The sequence below is a fragment of the Chenopodium quinoa genome, unplaced genomic scaffold (assembly GCF_001683475.1).
Source record: "Chenopodium quinoa cultivar QQ74 unplaced genomic scaffold, ASM168347v1, whole genome shotgun sequence".
NCBI lineage: Eukaryota > Viridiplantae > Streptophyta > Magnoliopsida > Caryophyllales > Amaranthaceae > Chenopodium > Chenopodium quinoa.
In genome coordinates this window covers 4,092,485-4,109,130 of record NW_018743977.1, presented here as the reverse complement: position 1 = coordinate 4,109,130, position 16,646 = coordinate 4,092,485, and the positions used below count along the sequence as shown (strand labels likewise).

The 16,646-nt window shown below is 34.5% G+C and overlaps 1 long non-coding RNA gene across 1 annotated transcript; it reads left to right on the top strand.

Moving 5' to 3' along the window:
• Positions 1-506: 506 nt before the first annotated feature.
• LOC110689936 lies at positions 507-2,900 on the top strand. Its single transcript, XR_002504972.1, has 3 exons — positions 507-1,035; positions 1,556-1,612; positions 2,663-2,900. It is a non-coding gene; the product is annotated as an uncharacterized LOC110689936 (long non-coding RNA).
• Positions 2,901-16,646: the final 13,746 nt, after the last annotated feature.

Sequence of the window (16,646 nt, the reverse complement as noted above, 5' to 3'; positions counted from 1 at the left end):
AGGGATTGTGTGTGTTAATCGTTAAATTGAAAATGTTCGATTGTGTAATACCCGTATTTTTAATGTATTTCATAAATTATTTATTTATTTATAAAATATATCTTGGGTCAAATTATTTTAGTTATTGGATTATAAATAAAACAGGTTTTAATTTTTGGGTTAATAAATATTCTATCTAAATATAGTCCATATCCAATGGCAGATCCTAAAAAAAAATATTTAACAAGGTCAAAATACATTTAATTAATTTTAATGGGGTCAAGTAGGTAATTTTTATGGAAAAAAAACTCAATTTTGGAGAAAAAGAACTTAATTTTATAGGGAATTTTTTTTTTTAAATGTACAAGTGGGTCACTTGACCCCACTTGGTATAAGGTGTATCCGCCATTGCCCATATCCAATTATTCTATTTTTACATTTAGGCTAACTACTTTATCATTCAAGACCATAATTTTTATGAAACCCAAACCTCCCTAACCTACTCTGCACTATATCCTAGAGGTGATCATTGGGCGGGCCGGGTCAAAGCTAAAACCTTCTGCCCACTTCTCGGGCCGGAATTTTTGTGCCCAAACCTGCCCAAAATAATCGGTTCGTGCGGGCTTTTCGAGCCATTTTTCGGGCCGGGCCTAAAAAAAACTAAAAATGCATAAAAAAAAGCATTCCCAAACCCGCCCAAAAAAAATAAATTTTCGGGCAGGGCCGGGCCCAACCCGATTTTGAGACAAAAATTTCTGCACAAAATCGGGCCGGGCTAACTTTGATCACCTCTAATTTATCCCCAAAATTTGCCCTCACAAAGTTAATAAGACAAAATGTTAGTTTTCTCCTAATTTTCCTTTTCTTTTCCCTTTTCTTTTCTCCATTCTTTTTCCTTTTTCCCTTTTGTTTACTTGCCGTAGGATTTTGGGTGGTGAATTCATGAAGTGTTGCTGCTGTCCACGTGGCACGAGCTGCCACCCTTGGACGTCCGACCACCGCCGGCTATCGATCACCTTACCGGCGACCTGCTATCGACACACAACCACCCCCACCGTACCACCTTCTTCTTCCCTTCTCTCCTCTCTTTATCTAACTTATTTTGACAATTTTATATTATGGGTTCTGATTTTTATCATTCAAAGTATGTTTAATTAGTCTCATAACTCATTATCATGTTTTAATTGTTTACAATCATAAATTTCAGATTATATAAAGGGTTATTATTTTCAGATTTCATGATGTTTTAAGTTGGGGTTCTAATTTGTAAAGACTTGATTTTTAGGGTTATAATGTCAATTAATTTGGGGGGTTTACATGTTTCTTGTTTCTAATTATAATTGGGCATATAAAAGTATGTTTTAAGGGGTTTTTAATTAAGGAATATTGCTGGAATTTTATTTAAAGTAGTAGTATTTGATTTTGATGAAAGGGTTTAATTACCCATTAAAAGAAAGGTTAACTAGGGGTTTTAAATTAATTTTCAGATTATTATAAGTTGTTTAAAGTGGGTTTAAGTTGTTGGAAATTGTGCATCCAAGGGTAATTAATAAAGTGTTATTGTCCCTTTATGCAGGAGACTTAGTTCGGGAATTATTCTAGTGTATACGGCTACTTTAAGAGCTTATTCGAGGTAATACACGTACTCGATATTTGTTAAGCGTGTAGGAGCATGCTAGGATTTGTTTAATTAATTCCAAGTTAGTATAATGCTAGGTATTGGTTGAAATTGTTGGATTGAATTGATTTTGATGATTGGTTTGTGAGGCATGATTTATTTGAAATGAAGTATTGATAGAATTTCTGATGTTAGAATTATGTATATGGACCACACTTTTATTATTGGCATGATTGAAGACATGTTTAATTAAACTAAATGTTTAATTTAGTTTGGAATATAAAAAGGGAATTTTATTATGGTTCATATAATTTTTATTGATGCTATAAGCATGGGAATGGAGCTATTAAGTGTCTTAGTACACAGGAATAAAATGAAATGCGGTGCCTAAGTGCACTTAAAGTGTTCTAAACACCGAGGGATAGGATTTGCGGTGCTTTATGCGCTTAAGGTGTTTCAACACCGAGTTATTTTTTTAAAAAAGGGGTTCAACATTAAATTATGTGTAATCACTAAATATTTAAGAATTGAATTGGAATGTTTGATTACTTCAATGATTTATGTTGATTGATTGTGTTGTGGATTGTGAGTCATCACCAAGTCTAAAATATGTAAACAACGTAAAGTAAAAGAGATTATGCACCAAAACTCTTGGAACGTATATAATTCGAGTATGAACATATGGGGGGAGTTATGAGGCTTTATATTTAACCATAGCTTCCACTGGGAGTACAAGACGCTGTATTTTCCTTTTATTATTTTTATGCGTAGGACGTCCGTCACTTTCATGTGACATCTATGCCTACCCGGTTAGCTCCCGGAGTAGTTTACCCCAATTCTTTGGGGCAGGGATTTGGTAGGAACCTTGTTCAATACGTAATCAATAAATAAGCAAATTAATTATCTATTATTTGAGTTGTATGATGTATGCATGTAAACAGGTCCAAAAAGGTAAGTTTTGTGATGCTAAGATGTATGCATGTTAGTGTGTTTTGTTTACGCTTATGTATTTAGCATTGCTAATTCTGTGTTTGTATGTTTGTTTGGCCCTCGTCTTTATCTTAGCCCTACATACGACGACCCATTTCAAATGACGAGTAGTGGGGACAAAGTAAAGAGAAGCTTTTCAGGTGATGAAGCATATCCATGTTGGGGAATGAGTGAAGAGTGAATCTTGCTTAACTTATATAAGAATATGATATGTTTTATTTGCTTTAATTATTATTTATTTACTTGTGAGACTAACGCAATGTTTTAAATATTTGATTTGGGTTTTGAAAGGGCCTACAAGGGTTCCAAGTTGTAAATTGACTTTGTTTGACTTGGGTTTGAATTTACTTTCGTTTGATTTGACTTTAAAATTTGGTTTATTTTGAATAGTTTTTGAAATGAGTCTTCCGTTGTGTGTCTTTGATAATTGTCTTAGCCGTTATCACCATGGCGGTAATGTCTTAGAATTTCCTATTTCATATTTTAAAAAGGGCAAAACAGGTATTTTAAAAGGGAGGAATTTCTGGGGTAGGTGTTACCGATTGTATTCACATTGTCTAGATGTGGTCGAGATTGTGAATGTGAGGTCGTTTGAGCAATCCATTTTTAATCGACAAATTTGGTCATAAATCTATGCAATTGACTTAATTTCTATGATTTATTTTTTTTAATTTTGATTGAATTTTTAAAATTTAATATCTTATTTTATACTCCCTTTGTCTCCATTTGTTTGTCACTTATGCCATTTTAGGTGCCCCAAAATGTTAGTCGCATTTCACATTTTCAGGTGCCACCCAACGAAACAATTTGACAAATATGCCCTCATATTTTTGTCTTTATTACCTGTACTTCACAATTTGCCCTTATATTTGCTCCTGTACTTGTGCCTTATTTAATTCTTGGTCTCCATTGAATTTTGTTACTCTGACTTACTTTTTCAACGTTATTTTCTCTCTCTTCATTTCTACATCTACATTTCACTCATTTTCTACACTCTTCCACTAAAGAACCCTAGTTTTTTTTCATTCTCTCTCTTCAATTTCGCATTTTAGGGCTGAAAATCTTGGGAAAATTTGTGGATCGGTGCTCTACTTGTTCACATGGATCAAAGCCCTTAACTAATTTTGCGAATCCTTAGACTTTTAAAGGTGCTAGCTTAGGTATCGTTCTTGTTCTTTGCCCCCCTCTCTGTTTGTTTTTACAATTATGTTGCGAAAAAATTGCATTTTTTTGTTGAATATTATGGTTAATACAAATGTTTGGCATGGAATTTGTTTTTCTCAAAGTGATTTTCCTCTTGGATTGTCGATATTGTGTTGATTATGTGGGCTTCTTGAATTGTTATGATGTTGGATGAATATTACGAATTTGTGGCTTTTGATGAATGATTATGAATTTGTGGGTTTTTCATGAATAATCATTGGCTTCATGAATTGCTATGATCTTGTTTCTAGGGTTTCATTGTTTATCTGATTTAGGGTTTCGGTGTTCATCTTGATCTTGGTTTTCAATGTTTACCTGATTTAGTGTTTTAGTGTACACTTTGATCTAGGGTTTCACTGTTCATTTGATTTAGGGTTTCAGTGATGAGATGACCTAGGGGTTCACTATATCTATTGAAAGGTTTATATCATGATTCCTCTTGTTTGAATGTTTCATGGATGAAACATAAATAAAGGATCCATGTATTCACCTGTCAAAGTGATAAATTTTCATTGTGAATGTCCCTGTGAATGTCTTCCTCCAAAGAATGTGAATGGCTGCCTGGTTTTTTATGTTTCATGATCAAAACTCTCATGTGTCTGGACTGTTTCCTCTCAAGTGTTCCAATTTATGTTGGGTTGATGTGTTTGTGTTAATGTTTATGGTTTAAGCTGTCTGTGATCAAGAGTGAGTCCCCTGGTTCAGAAGAATCACACTCCCACACACCCACAGCTATGAAATATATAGAAAGCAAAGGGCTTATAAGGATGAGGTTGATCAACCGGCCAAAGTCCCCTTGGAGAAGCAAACTAGTTCAGAATTTGACAGGTTGTTGTATGCTGATTCCAAATCACACTACACTTCTGAGACATACTAGTGCACTGATAGAGATTGTGAATTAGGAAGTGGGTGTGAAGGTGACCTGTAATACCCCGTATTTTTATACGTTTATTAATTTAAAACGTTATTTTATGAGGTATTTAAATAATTCGAAATGAATTATTTACGGTATTTTAATAATTTAAAAAGGTTTATTTTAATTAAAAATTCATTCTTATTTATTTATTTGTTTTGAAAATATTTTATTTTATTATTTAGAAAATTTAGGGCATATTTAAAATTAAAAGGAAGTTTTAAAGTCAATGAAATTTTAAAGAAAGTCAAATACCATTTAGAATGGGAGTAAGAATCATTAAGGGTAAAAAAGGGAAATCAAGTTAGGAGGGTTTTGAGAGAGAGTATAAATACCCACCTTATGAGCAAATTAAACTTTGCCCAAGGTGGAGAATACCCAAAGTTAAACTATCTTTTTCTCTCCTCTTATTTTTCTTTCTTCTTAATTTTTCCCCTTCTCCTTCACTCACCTCACACGCACATCACCACCAACAACGGTGGCCGGCTGCCACCACCACCGCAGCCGAAAACTACTAGCATGGAGCGGCAGCAGCAGCAGCCGTGTGAGGTGGTGCACCGGCCACTCTCCCCTCCCTCTTTTGTCCGTGTGTTTGTGTAAAAAAATAAAAAAAAAATAAAAATAAAAAAAAACCTCTTCTTCTTTTGTTTTAAATTAATCTAGCTTTTATTAATTATTGTTTTTGGGTGTGTGTGATGTTTTTAATAATGATTAATATGTATATAATTTTCAGATTTGGTTTTTGAATTAAAAAGCCCCTAATTGAAAACCCTAGGTTTCTAAATTAATGCTTATTGATAGAATTTAATTGTAGTTGATTATAACTATTAAAATTAATGTTTTTAAACTAAATTACAGCAAGTTTAGGAGTTTTTATAATGCTGGAATTTTTATGTAGAGGCTAGAATTATGATTCTTGAAAGGATTTTTAATGACCCATTAATTGGGAATAAAAGTAGGTGGTTTAAATTAATTTTCAGCATGCTTTAGAACGTTTAAAAGTGATTTAAAGAGTATATATTGCTGAAAATTAATTATGAATGGGTATTAATGTCTCTTTGTAATTTTGGGTTATAGGAGACGTCCAAGTAAGTGATTTTGTGTAGTCGTTATTCGAGTTACATTCGCGTACTCGGTAATTATTTGAGTGTATAGAAGCATGCTAGACTTTGTTTAATTAATTCCAAGGTAGTATCATGATAGGTATTGGTTGGAATTGTTGATTGGATTGATTTTGGTGATTGATTTGTGAAATATGAATTATTTTAGGTGAATTATTGATTGGAATTAATCATGTTGGCATGTTGATTGGAACCACACTTTTAGTATTGGCATGATTGAGAGCATGTTTAATTAAACTAAATGTTTTATTGAGTTTGGAATATTGAAAGAGAATTTTATTATGGTTCATATATTTTTAATTGATGCTATAAGTATGGGAAATGAGCTATTTAAGTGTCTATATACACGAGGATTTAATTACATGTTGGTGCCTAAGTGCACTTTAGGAGTTCTAAATACCGAGGGATAAGATTTGTGGTGCATTATGCGCTTAAGGTGTTATTTAACGCCAGAGGTAGTTTAAAAAGGGTTCAACGTTATACTAAATGTGGTCACTAATTATTCAAGAATTAAATTGGTATGTTTGATTGCTTGAATGATTTATGATGATTGATTGTGTTATGGATTGAGAGTCATCACCAAGTCTAAAATATGTAAATAACGTAAAGTGAAAGAGATTACTCACCAAAACCCTTGGAACGTATATACCTCGAGTATGAACATATGGGGGGGGGGGGGTTATGGGGTTTTGTATTTAACCATAGCTTCTACAGGGAGTACAAGATGCTGTATTTTCCTTTTTTATTATTATGCGCAAAGATTCCGCCACTTACGAGTGGTTCTTTTATACTGGCACAGTTAGCTACCGTGTTAGTACCCCTTTATTGGGGCAGTTTAGGGGGGAAGCCCGTTCGATACGTAATCAAATTAACTAAGCAATTTATTTATTTATTGGTTAGTTGTGTTGTATGTTGTATGCTTGTGAACAGGTGCAACAAGGTAAGTTGTGTGATGATAGGATGAAAGTCTGTTAGTGTGTACTGTTTACGCTTATGTACTTAGCATTGCTGATTGTGTGTATTGTATGTTTTTTGGTCTTGTCTTTATCTTGGCCCTACAACGAACTACTTATAATGGCGAGTAATGGGGACAAAGTAAAGAGAAGCTTTTCAGGTGATGGAGCATATTCTTGATGGGCATGAGTGAAGAGCGAATCCTGTTTAGTTTCCGTAAGAATATGTATGATGTATTTTATTTGCTTTGATTCGTATATATATTTGCTTGTGAGACTAAAGAAAAGGTTTTATTATTCGTTTGGGTTTTGAAAAAGGCCTATAATGGTTCTAAGTTGTAGGTTGACTTTATTTGACTTCGTTAACTTTGGTTTGACTTTACTTTAGTTTAGTTTGACTTTTGAAGTTGACTTGTTTTGAATGGTTTTAAAGAGAGTCTTCTGTTGTGTGTCTTTGATGATTTCCTTAGCCGTTTTCACGGTGGCGGTACTGTCTTAGATTTTCCTATTTCGTGTTTCAAAACAGGGCAAAACAAGTATTTTAAGGGAAAGGAAATTGTAGGGTGTTACAAAGTGGTATCTGGGAGGTTTGGTTGAGATTTTTATTACCACTAAAGCCAAAAACGTGTTTTAAAGTATTTTATTTTAAACATGGCCAAGTGTTTAATTAATGAGTTATTTTACAAAATAAGTTGTTTTATTTGATTCTACATAACTTTTTTTTAAGAGGACCGAATTTATTATTTTTTTAATAGGTCCGAATATTTTTTTTTGGGAAGTCCGGAAATATTTTTTTTTATTATGGCCGAAAATATTTGGCCTTTTCATGATTAATTTTCGGAATTTATTTTCTTAAAAAAAAAGGGAGTCAAAATATTTTTTTTTTTAGTTTGTTCGTTTTGCAGGAAAAGCAAATGATTAAGGTATGAATTATGTGTTAAAAAGCTTTAAAAGCATGTTTGTTAGCTTGCGTAGGAAAGAATTTGGGGCATAAAAGTTAGAATTATTCATGTTCTTGTATGAATTAATATCTAGGTTGTGATGTTGGATCATATGAGTGAATAATGTGGAATCATGTCATTATGTGATTAGAAATAAGAAGATTCACTAGTAGAAAAAACATAAATGGGCACCGCCAAATGCGCACCGAATTTTAAAAACCGGTGCGAAAAAAAAGTAGGCGGGATTGAGGGAAAGAGTTTTCGCACCGGTTCTAACCAAACCGGTGCGAAAAATGAGTTAATCGCACCGGTTCTTACAAAATCGGTGCGAAAAGTGAGTAAATCGCATTGGTTCAGTTCGAACCGGTGCGAAAGCTGTTGTAAAATAAAATAAAATAAAAAAAAAAACCCGGTTATAATCTTCTTTCTTTCTCTTTCAATTTCTCGATCTTTCCTCCTCTCTCATCTGCCTCTCTCTCCTCCATTGAAGCGTACTCGACATTCTCCATTGAAGGGGCTTCTGAGCTTTCTCTCAGCACTTTCCTCAACCTCCTTCTCTCTCCTTCGATCTTCTTCTCCATAACCACCACTTTCCCTTTCCTTTCTTCTCTCTTTCGATCTCCTTCTCCTTCTCCATAACCAAGCACAACCATCATCGCCGCCGCCATCAATGTGAACCAAATACAACAACAACAAACTTGAATCAATTATCGATTCAAAAATCACAAATTCGAGGTATGTGCTCTTCGATTTGAAATAGAGGTTTTATGATTTTTTTTTATTAATGATGAACAATTGAAATTTTGATTGAATTTAATGGTGAGAATGTGAGATGATAGGATTTTTGATTTTTATTTATTTCCATGTGATTATGGTGACGGTGGTCGGTGCTAGTGGTGGTGGGTTCTTGGGTGTGGTGGTGGTATCGTGGGTGCGGTGGTGGTTTCGTGGTTGTAGTGGTGGTTTCGTGGGTCGTGAGCTGCTGCTACGAGTCTAGTGTTGGTGGTTTTGCATTATATTCATGCTTTCATCATTCATGGTCTTTGCATTGATCAAATCAAACATAGTCGTATTCTCTGCTCCTTCAATGTTCCTCAACGTCTCCTGGTTCGTTTCTCTTTCTTCAATTTTTATGATACTTTTTGCTGGGTTTTGTAATTAGGGTTTCTAATTTGACTCTGAATCTCCGAAATTGTTTTGGGGATGATATTGTAGAATACTGCAAATACTCTTCATGGTGGCGCAATTGAGTCTTTGGTGGATTTGGTGGGTTCGGCTGCTGTTTTCACTGTTGGAGCTCCGTCTAACGGTGTTTCTGTTGAGATCAATGTATCCTACCTTGATGCTTCACTTTCTGATGTATGTTGAGGGTATTTTTGGGGAGAATTCGTAATTTTGTTGGATTTTTATTGCTTTATTGATGTTGATAAGTTGGAATTTGTATGTGTTCTGTATATTTTGATGTTTTTGACATACTGAATTGTGGGATGTTGTGGTTGAGCTTGTTGAAGTGATTTTATAATCTATCAATGTCATATAATTTGATGCCAAGGCATATTGATCAAAACACACACACACACACATTTTACGCTATCACTATGAGACCTAGATATGTCTAGGCCTCTAGGCCTCTGGTGTGCCTTCTTCTCTCTCCCCTGTTTCTCATTCAATTATGTTTTCTATTTTCTTAGTTGGTGTAGTAATTGGCTTAATCTTAAAGTTGTTTATTTTGAATCATGTACAAACCACCTTGAGGTCATCAGTAATTTTTTTTGGCTATAATCTTAAAAAATCTGATTCTGTTTCTACTTCCGCTCTACCATGCAAACTTGTTAGATTATAGAATAGCTTTTACTAAAGAATGTAATTACTTACTCTGAGGAATTCTCTCTCTTCTTTGCTTCTTTTTTCTGCCATCTTTTGAACTTTCTCACAAAATTGTTTGGTGAATTATTAGTTGATACAATACACACGTCTAATGTACTCTGAGCCTTTTAAATTTGGATCTGTGAAAGCAATTTTGCTGCTGATTGTGTCTTAATAGCTTGAATTTTTGGAACAGGGCATGGAACTTGACCTAGAAGTGCTCAGTAAATTGGCCAAAGAATATGAAGGAACTAAAAATGTTGCTATCAGAGGTATTCTTTGCAATACTTTATTGCTCTTTCCTGTTGCTATTACATGGTCAGGTTTATTATTCCAAAAAGTTATCTCAAGTTAGCTATGTCTTGAGTCTCTTGACTTGAATACTTTCCCTTTTTGGTCTTGTTTTACTGCACCCCATTACTAACAGCCTATTAACCAAAGATGCAACCACGCCTTAACATTAAATACTCATAGGAACCATGCTCCGTGTTTTTAAGCGAGCACTCTTGTTTAAATAGCGCCTATAACCTTCTTTGAATCTCAAGCTACCGCAATGGCATCATGCCCCAGGTTTACATAGTATTTTTAGTTTGTGGAAATGATTAATTGTGAAAGTATCCCAAATCTTGTGTTTTGATTACATACATGATTCTTGGTCCTCATCTTTGCTAACTTGATTTATTTATTATCTTTTTTTTTTCTTTTTAAAGAGGCCAGTAGGATAGTCGATACCGAAAACATAAAGCATATTGCAGAAGATAGGCTGACAATTGAAGATGAAGTGCAAAAAATAAACGAGGAGTGGGGAAATCAAATGGAGATGTTCTCACAGTTATAGGAATGGGGAAAGCAAAGTGAGGATGAATTACAACACACTGGTTTCATGGAGCTTCTTATGGGAAATGAATCACCATTGGTAAATGGCAATATTCACTAGGCTCCATCTGAGCTGCATTAGATGCCTGATTAAGAGCAAGATTATGACTTGGAGTATGCTAATTAAGGATCTGGAAGATCAATCATTTGATGATATATTATAATTCATGTTTATGACAGTGGGAACATTGTTAATAGCTAGGTTATATGCTTTATTGTTTCAGGGTGTAGATAATTTTACATTTGTTATGGATTATACATTTATTAGTGTTTAGACATTTCAATTTTCAACAGTTGTTTATATATAAGTTAAATATGTAACTTCACTTAAATGTTAGTGTTTCTATATCAATTTAAGTGAAAAAAATGCAAAAAAAAATAAAAAATAAATAAATAAATAAAAAATTTGGGGCATATTTGGAACCGGTTTTGAAACAGAAGCGGTGCTAAAAGTTTTTTTTATTTTTTTGGGCCATTTTTAGCACCGGTTCACAGCAAGGACCGGTGCGAATCTAAGAATTGGCACCGGTTTTGAACCAGTGTGAAATCTTCTGGTTTTTGGCATCCCTCAAATCTGCACCGGTTCAAAACTAGTGCTAAATGGGGGTTTTGAACCGGTGCTGATTACCATTTTTCGCCTAGTGATTGTTTGATTGAACATTGAACCTAAATTCATGCAGAAATTGTGTTATTTTATTTTTCTGTGGGAAGAGAATTCTTTTCTAAGTCTTTTCCTTTACAAGATGCCGATCTTTCCTAATAAAAACTCTCAAATTGGAACCCTAATTAAGAAAGACTATGAACATCCCTTTGACTATGTCAAGAAAATCTGCTTTTATTGTTCACACATGAGTGATGTCCTAGGGGACAAGCAGTATGATCTCCCTGATCGTGTTTTAGCTATGATAGTTCACTGTCTTCCTGACGAACCCCCATACCTTGCTGTCAAGACAAAGTTTTCTGATTTTTACTTGCCTAGAGACATTCCAAACTACTCCAAATACAAAGACTATTACGGACAGTGGTACCCTGACTATGGATACTTGATTTCTTACCTCGTTCGAGTTGAGAAACATCACTGCGAACGTTTACATATTCCATATCCAAATTATTACAATGATAACCCAGCAGGGAATAATTCCCCTTCCACTAGTAATCAATCAGGAAATTCTTCCCACCACAGGGTAATCAAGTAGAAGCAAATGGAGGGCAAGAGGAAGGAGAGCTAATGGATGAGAGTAACCATACTGTTGATAGTTCCATTATGGAAATCTCGAATCCAAATCCACCCTCAACTCCAATCATTATTAACATTTCATCTGACGATGAGGAAGATGAAGAGTTTATTCAAGTAGAGCAAAATCCAGAGACACCTGAACCAATGGTGGAGGAATATGACCCTGAATTCGATCCTGGAAGCTACAAACAATCAAAGGAGAAGAAGGAAAATGTCCGAAAGGACTAGATTTTTTGTAGTTTCATTTCTTTTAGGATTCTTAGTTTCATTTCCACAGTTATAATTATTTCATTTCAGTAAAGTAATAAGTGGCATGGCCACAGTGAGTCAATAAACCTATTGATTTACATAGGTTTTTCGAACTCATTTCATTTTATTTTCCAGCCATTTTCTTTTTCAGCAATCAAATTTATATTCATTTCCTTTTCAAATAATTCATTTTACTGCCAAATAATTCATTTCATTTCCAAATCATTCATTTTATATCACTACTCCAAGGAGCCATTTCTTATTCAAATCTAATATATATAAATAAAGTAGGAATTTTTTGGAGAGCATGCATTTGGAGCGCCACGTAAGAAATATACTTATTTTGACCAATAAGAAGAAAGATTTGTATTTTATTTTTGAATTAAAAAATTATTTCGCCACCTAGATAAAAGTAACGAATTAGATTTGATATATTTAAAATTTTAATGCCGCGTAGATTATAATTCACGAATTAAATTATTTTAATGAAAAAAATAAAGTAAAAATATAGGAAAAGATAAATTTATTAATTCAATACTACGAGTATAAGAAATCCAAAAAAAATATACTAAGAAATATTTAAATGATAAACGCTTATAATAGTTTAATACCTATCATTATAAGATAAATTTTGATAGTATTTATGATAAGAAATAAAAATTGTTCGTTAAATATAATTAAATTAAAATTTGTGATACCTACCATTATAAATTGACACATCATAAGACACAAACAAAATTTTCGTATCAATAAAAAAACCCCATCAAGCAATTTTGTGTTAGTAATTTTGTGTTAATTTTTGGTCATCAATGGCCGGGTAATTTTTAGCTTAATTTTTAAAATCCTATGTTTAAATTAATATTTCTAATTATTACTTACATTGTATTAATTTGGGATACTCAACGATTATATGTTTATGTTTTATTTACTAAATGTTTTTTTACATGCAGATCTAACACATCATACGACACAAATAAAATTTCGTATCAATACAAAACCCATCAAGCGAATTTTGTGTTAGTAATTTTGTAATAGTTTTAGGTCATCAATTTCTGGGTAATTTTTAAAATCTTATGTTTAAATTTATATTTGTAATTATTAGTTACATGGTATTTATTTACGATACTTAACGATTATTTGTTTATGTAATGGCATACGTTTAGATGTTGTATACTTAATATATGGATGGCTTTGGTTATTTTTGGAGATGATGAAAAATTTCAATGCATAGATTTGATTTTATATCGCAACAATATTTCATTTATTGGTAAATATATTGATTTATTTTATATAAATGTAAGGATTTAATTTATATCAATTTCAGTTTGGCTAACATTTCACGGTTCAATTCATCCATTGATGAAGTAGGTTGGTTGTGGACGAGGTTGGTGATTCTATCGAAATAAAAGATATGGTAAAACAATGAATAACGATTTAGGATTTAAATTATTAGAAATTTATCATTTCACATTAAAGATTTTATATAACGGAAAAAATATCATATTTAAAATTTATTTATATTTAATAAATTCATTATAAATTATAGTATAAAAAATAAATATTAAACTTTTGTAATTTTGTCTGAAATTATTAAATACAAGGAAAATTGTAAACTAATAATCCCACCTTTAGTGCGTCTTCCATAAACAATCCCACCTTTCGAAATTCCAGAAATAATCCCACCTATGGTAGGGATCTTCCATTAACAATCCCTGACCGATTTGATTATTTTAGTAACCGGATTTCTTAGGTTATATGCCATGTGTCAATTTTTTATAGGTTCATTTTATTTTTTGAATAATTAAAAAAAAAAGCCAAAAAAAAATACAGAAAACAAAATTTTTTTAAAAAAAAAACCCCTGCCACCAACTAAAAACCCTAGCCACCGTGACACTCCAGTCTCTACCCTAGCCACCACCAAACACCGAATGACCGCCCTCCTTAACCTCTGAAACGGTCGGTCGACACCTACCCACCACGTAAACGGTGGATTTTGCGCAGTGGGGTAAAGTTTTAAAGGTATTTTAAGCGGCCTTTTCGAGGCTTAGATGGGGACATTCGGGATGATTAAGGAGGTTGGGTGGGGTTTTCGGGGGCTGAGAGGGGTTTTTCGGCGGCTAGGTGGGGTTTTTAGGGTGGTGACTGTTGTGATTAAGTTGATTTCGGGAGTGGGATTTGGGTCCAGGGTGGTTTCGAGGGTGGCTTTTGATCGAAAAAGTGGATTTTGGTATTTGACGGTTTCGGCCGGCCGTTTTTGGGGGGTTTAGGGTTGCATTCGTTCGTTTTTTGGTAGGGCTACGGTAAGGGTTAGGGATTCACGATGGGGGGTGGCTGGTGGTTGATGATTTTCGGGGTGGTTGAAAAGGTTTTCCGGCATGGTTTGGGGTTTATGGTGAATAGGGGGCGGCAAGGGACAAGTGGGTATTCTGGGTGGTGGACTGTGGTTACGGGTTTTCATGGTGGTGTTTTCGGGGGTAGTTAGGTTGTGAGCTGTCGTTGTTGTTGTTGCATGCAGTCGCTGCTGGTGGTGAAGTGGGAGGAGGGTAGCAGCTTGTTGTTGGTGTAAGGTGAGGTGAACGTGGTGAGCAGGTTGGTGCGTGAGGGAGAAGGGTGGAGTTATGGTGGTGGATTGGTGGCCCAATGAGAGATATTAGGTAGAAGAAAAAAGAAAAAAAAAAATTAACCTGCTTAACAGGTTATAGGTCAAAGGGATCGTTAATGGAAGATCCCTACCAAAGGTGGGATTGTTTCTGGAATTTCAAAAGGTGGGATTGTTTATAGAAGACTCACTAAAGGTGGGATTATTAGTTTACAATTTTCCTAAATACAATAAGCAAGAAACTCGACCAACAATGGGGATGCTTAAGGGGAGTTGTTCAAAAAGGTGGTGCAAATCAAGCCACCAACCTATCAAGGTGAACCAGACCCAAAAGTGTTAGAAAACTGGTTAAGGGAGTTTGAGAAACTGTTTGGGACAGTAGGGTGTCTAGAAAATTTGAAAGTGGGTTGTGCTACCTGTTACCTCAGGAGTGAAACTGACCTTTGGTGGCAACAAAATGAGGCTACCATCAAGGCACTACCTGGTTTCAATTGCACTATATTTCAGGAGAAGGTTAAGGACAAGTTTTACCCCAATTTCCTATAGAAACAGAAAGTTGAGGAATTCTCTAACCTAACAACGGGAGATATGTCAGTCACTGAGTATTATACCAAGTTTATTAAGCTGTCAAGGTTTGCTAAAGAGTTTGTTGCTACAGAAAAGGCGAAAGCTAGGAAGTTTGAGAGTGGATTGACCACCGATCTTCAATTAAAGCTGTGTGGACAAGTGTTCGAAAACTCGGATGAAGTTTATGGGAGGTCTGCACACCTTTATGCTTTGGAGTTGAAGAAAAAGAAGGAATTAGCTGAGGTGGAAGGAAAGAAAAAGAGAAAAGAGATGGGATAGAACTCTGGAAACCCTCAAGGTAACTAGAACAATTTTAAGAAGTAGAAATACTACCACAACAACAACAACTTCAACAACAACAATAACTTCCACAATAACAAATCGTCAGGGTGGACTAAATTTCAATGGAGGGACTAAGAACTCTAACCAAGGAAATAATAAAGATGAAATGCGTTATTTCTGTAAAAGGTGCAGAAATAATCACCCTGGTAAATATTGTGAGGGTAACTTGGTTACTTGTCGCGCTTGCAACAAGTTGGGACATAGGGAATATAAGTACTTCTCCAAAGATTCTAACCGAAACAAGCAGAGCAATAATCAAGGAGGGGCTCAAAGGAATTTTCAAGGAAACAACTATGCAGCGAACAAAGGGCCACAACAAAATGGGATGAAAAGCAACAATAATGGGAATAGTCAGGTGAATAGTGGAGCTCCAGGAAAACTAAATGTGATAAGTACGCATGAAGCTGATACCACGAAGGATGTTATTACTAGTACTTTTTCTATTAACTCTATTCCTGTTAAAGTTTTGTTTAATTCTAGTGCAACTTTTTCTTTCATTTCTAAAGCCATTATTTCAAAACCGTCGCACTATTTGGAAATCATAGATGTCTTAGATGTACCTATAGTTATTTCTACGGGAGGGGTAGTACATTGTACCAAAACCTTTAAGAATGTGCCATTAGAGATCAAAGGAAAGGTGTTTTTGTCTATCCTCATTGAATTTGGGTTGAGTGACTTCTATATCATCTTGGGAATTGATTGGTTGAGCAAGTATAGTGCAGAGATTCATTGTCGATCATAGAAAGTACATTTAAGTACAACTGAGGGGGAATTGGTAACACATTGGAAGCATGGAGAAGCAAAGTGTACAAGGATCATCTCAATGATGAAGTTGGCTAAGTATATTAATAAGGGACATTCAATGTATTTTTGTAGTGTAAGGAACTTGAACCACAAAGGGACAACTAAGCCTAAGAACATAGTGGTGAATGAGTTTCTGGATGTGTTCCCAGAAGATATTCTAGGAATGCCACCTAAGAGGGCAATTAATTTCACAATAGAGTTGATCCAAGGGACAGCGCCAATTTCCAAGGCACCATATCGAATGGCACCTGCAGAAATGAGTGAATTAAAGGAGCAACTGTAGGATTTGCTAGAAAAAGGGTACATTAGACCAAGTGCATTGCCTTAGGGAGCTCCAGTGTTGTTTGTTAAGAAAAATGATGGAAGTATGAGATTATGTATTGACTAT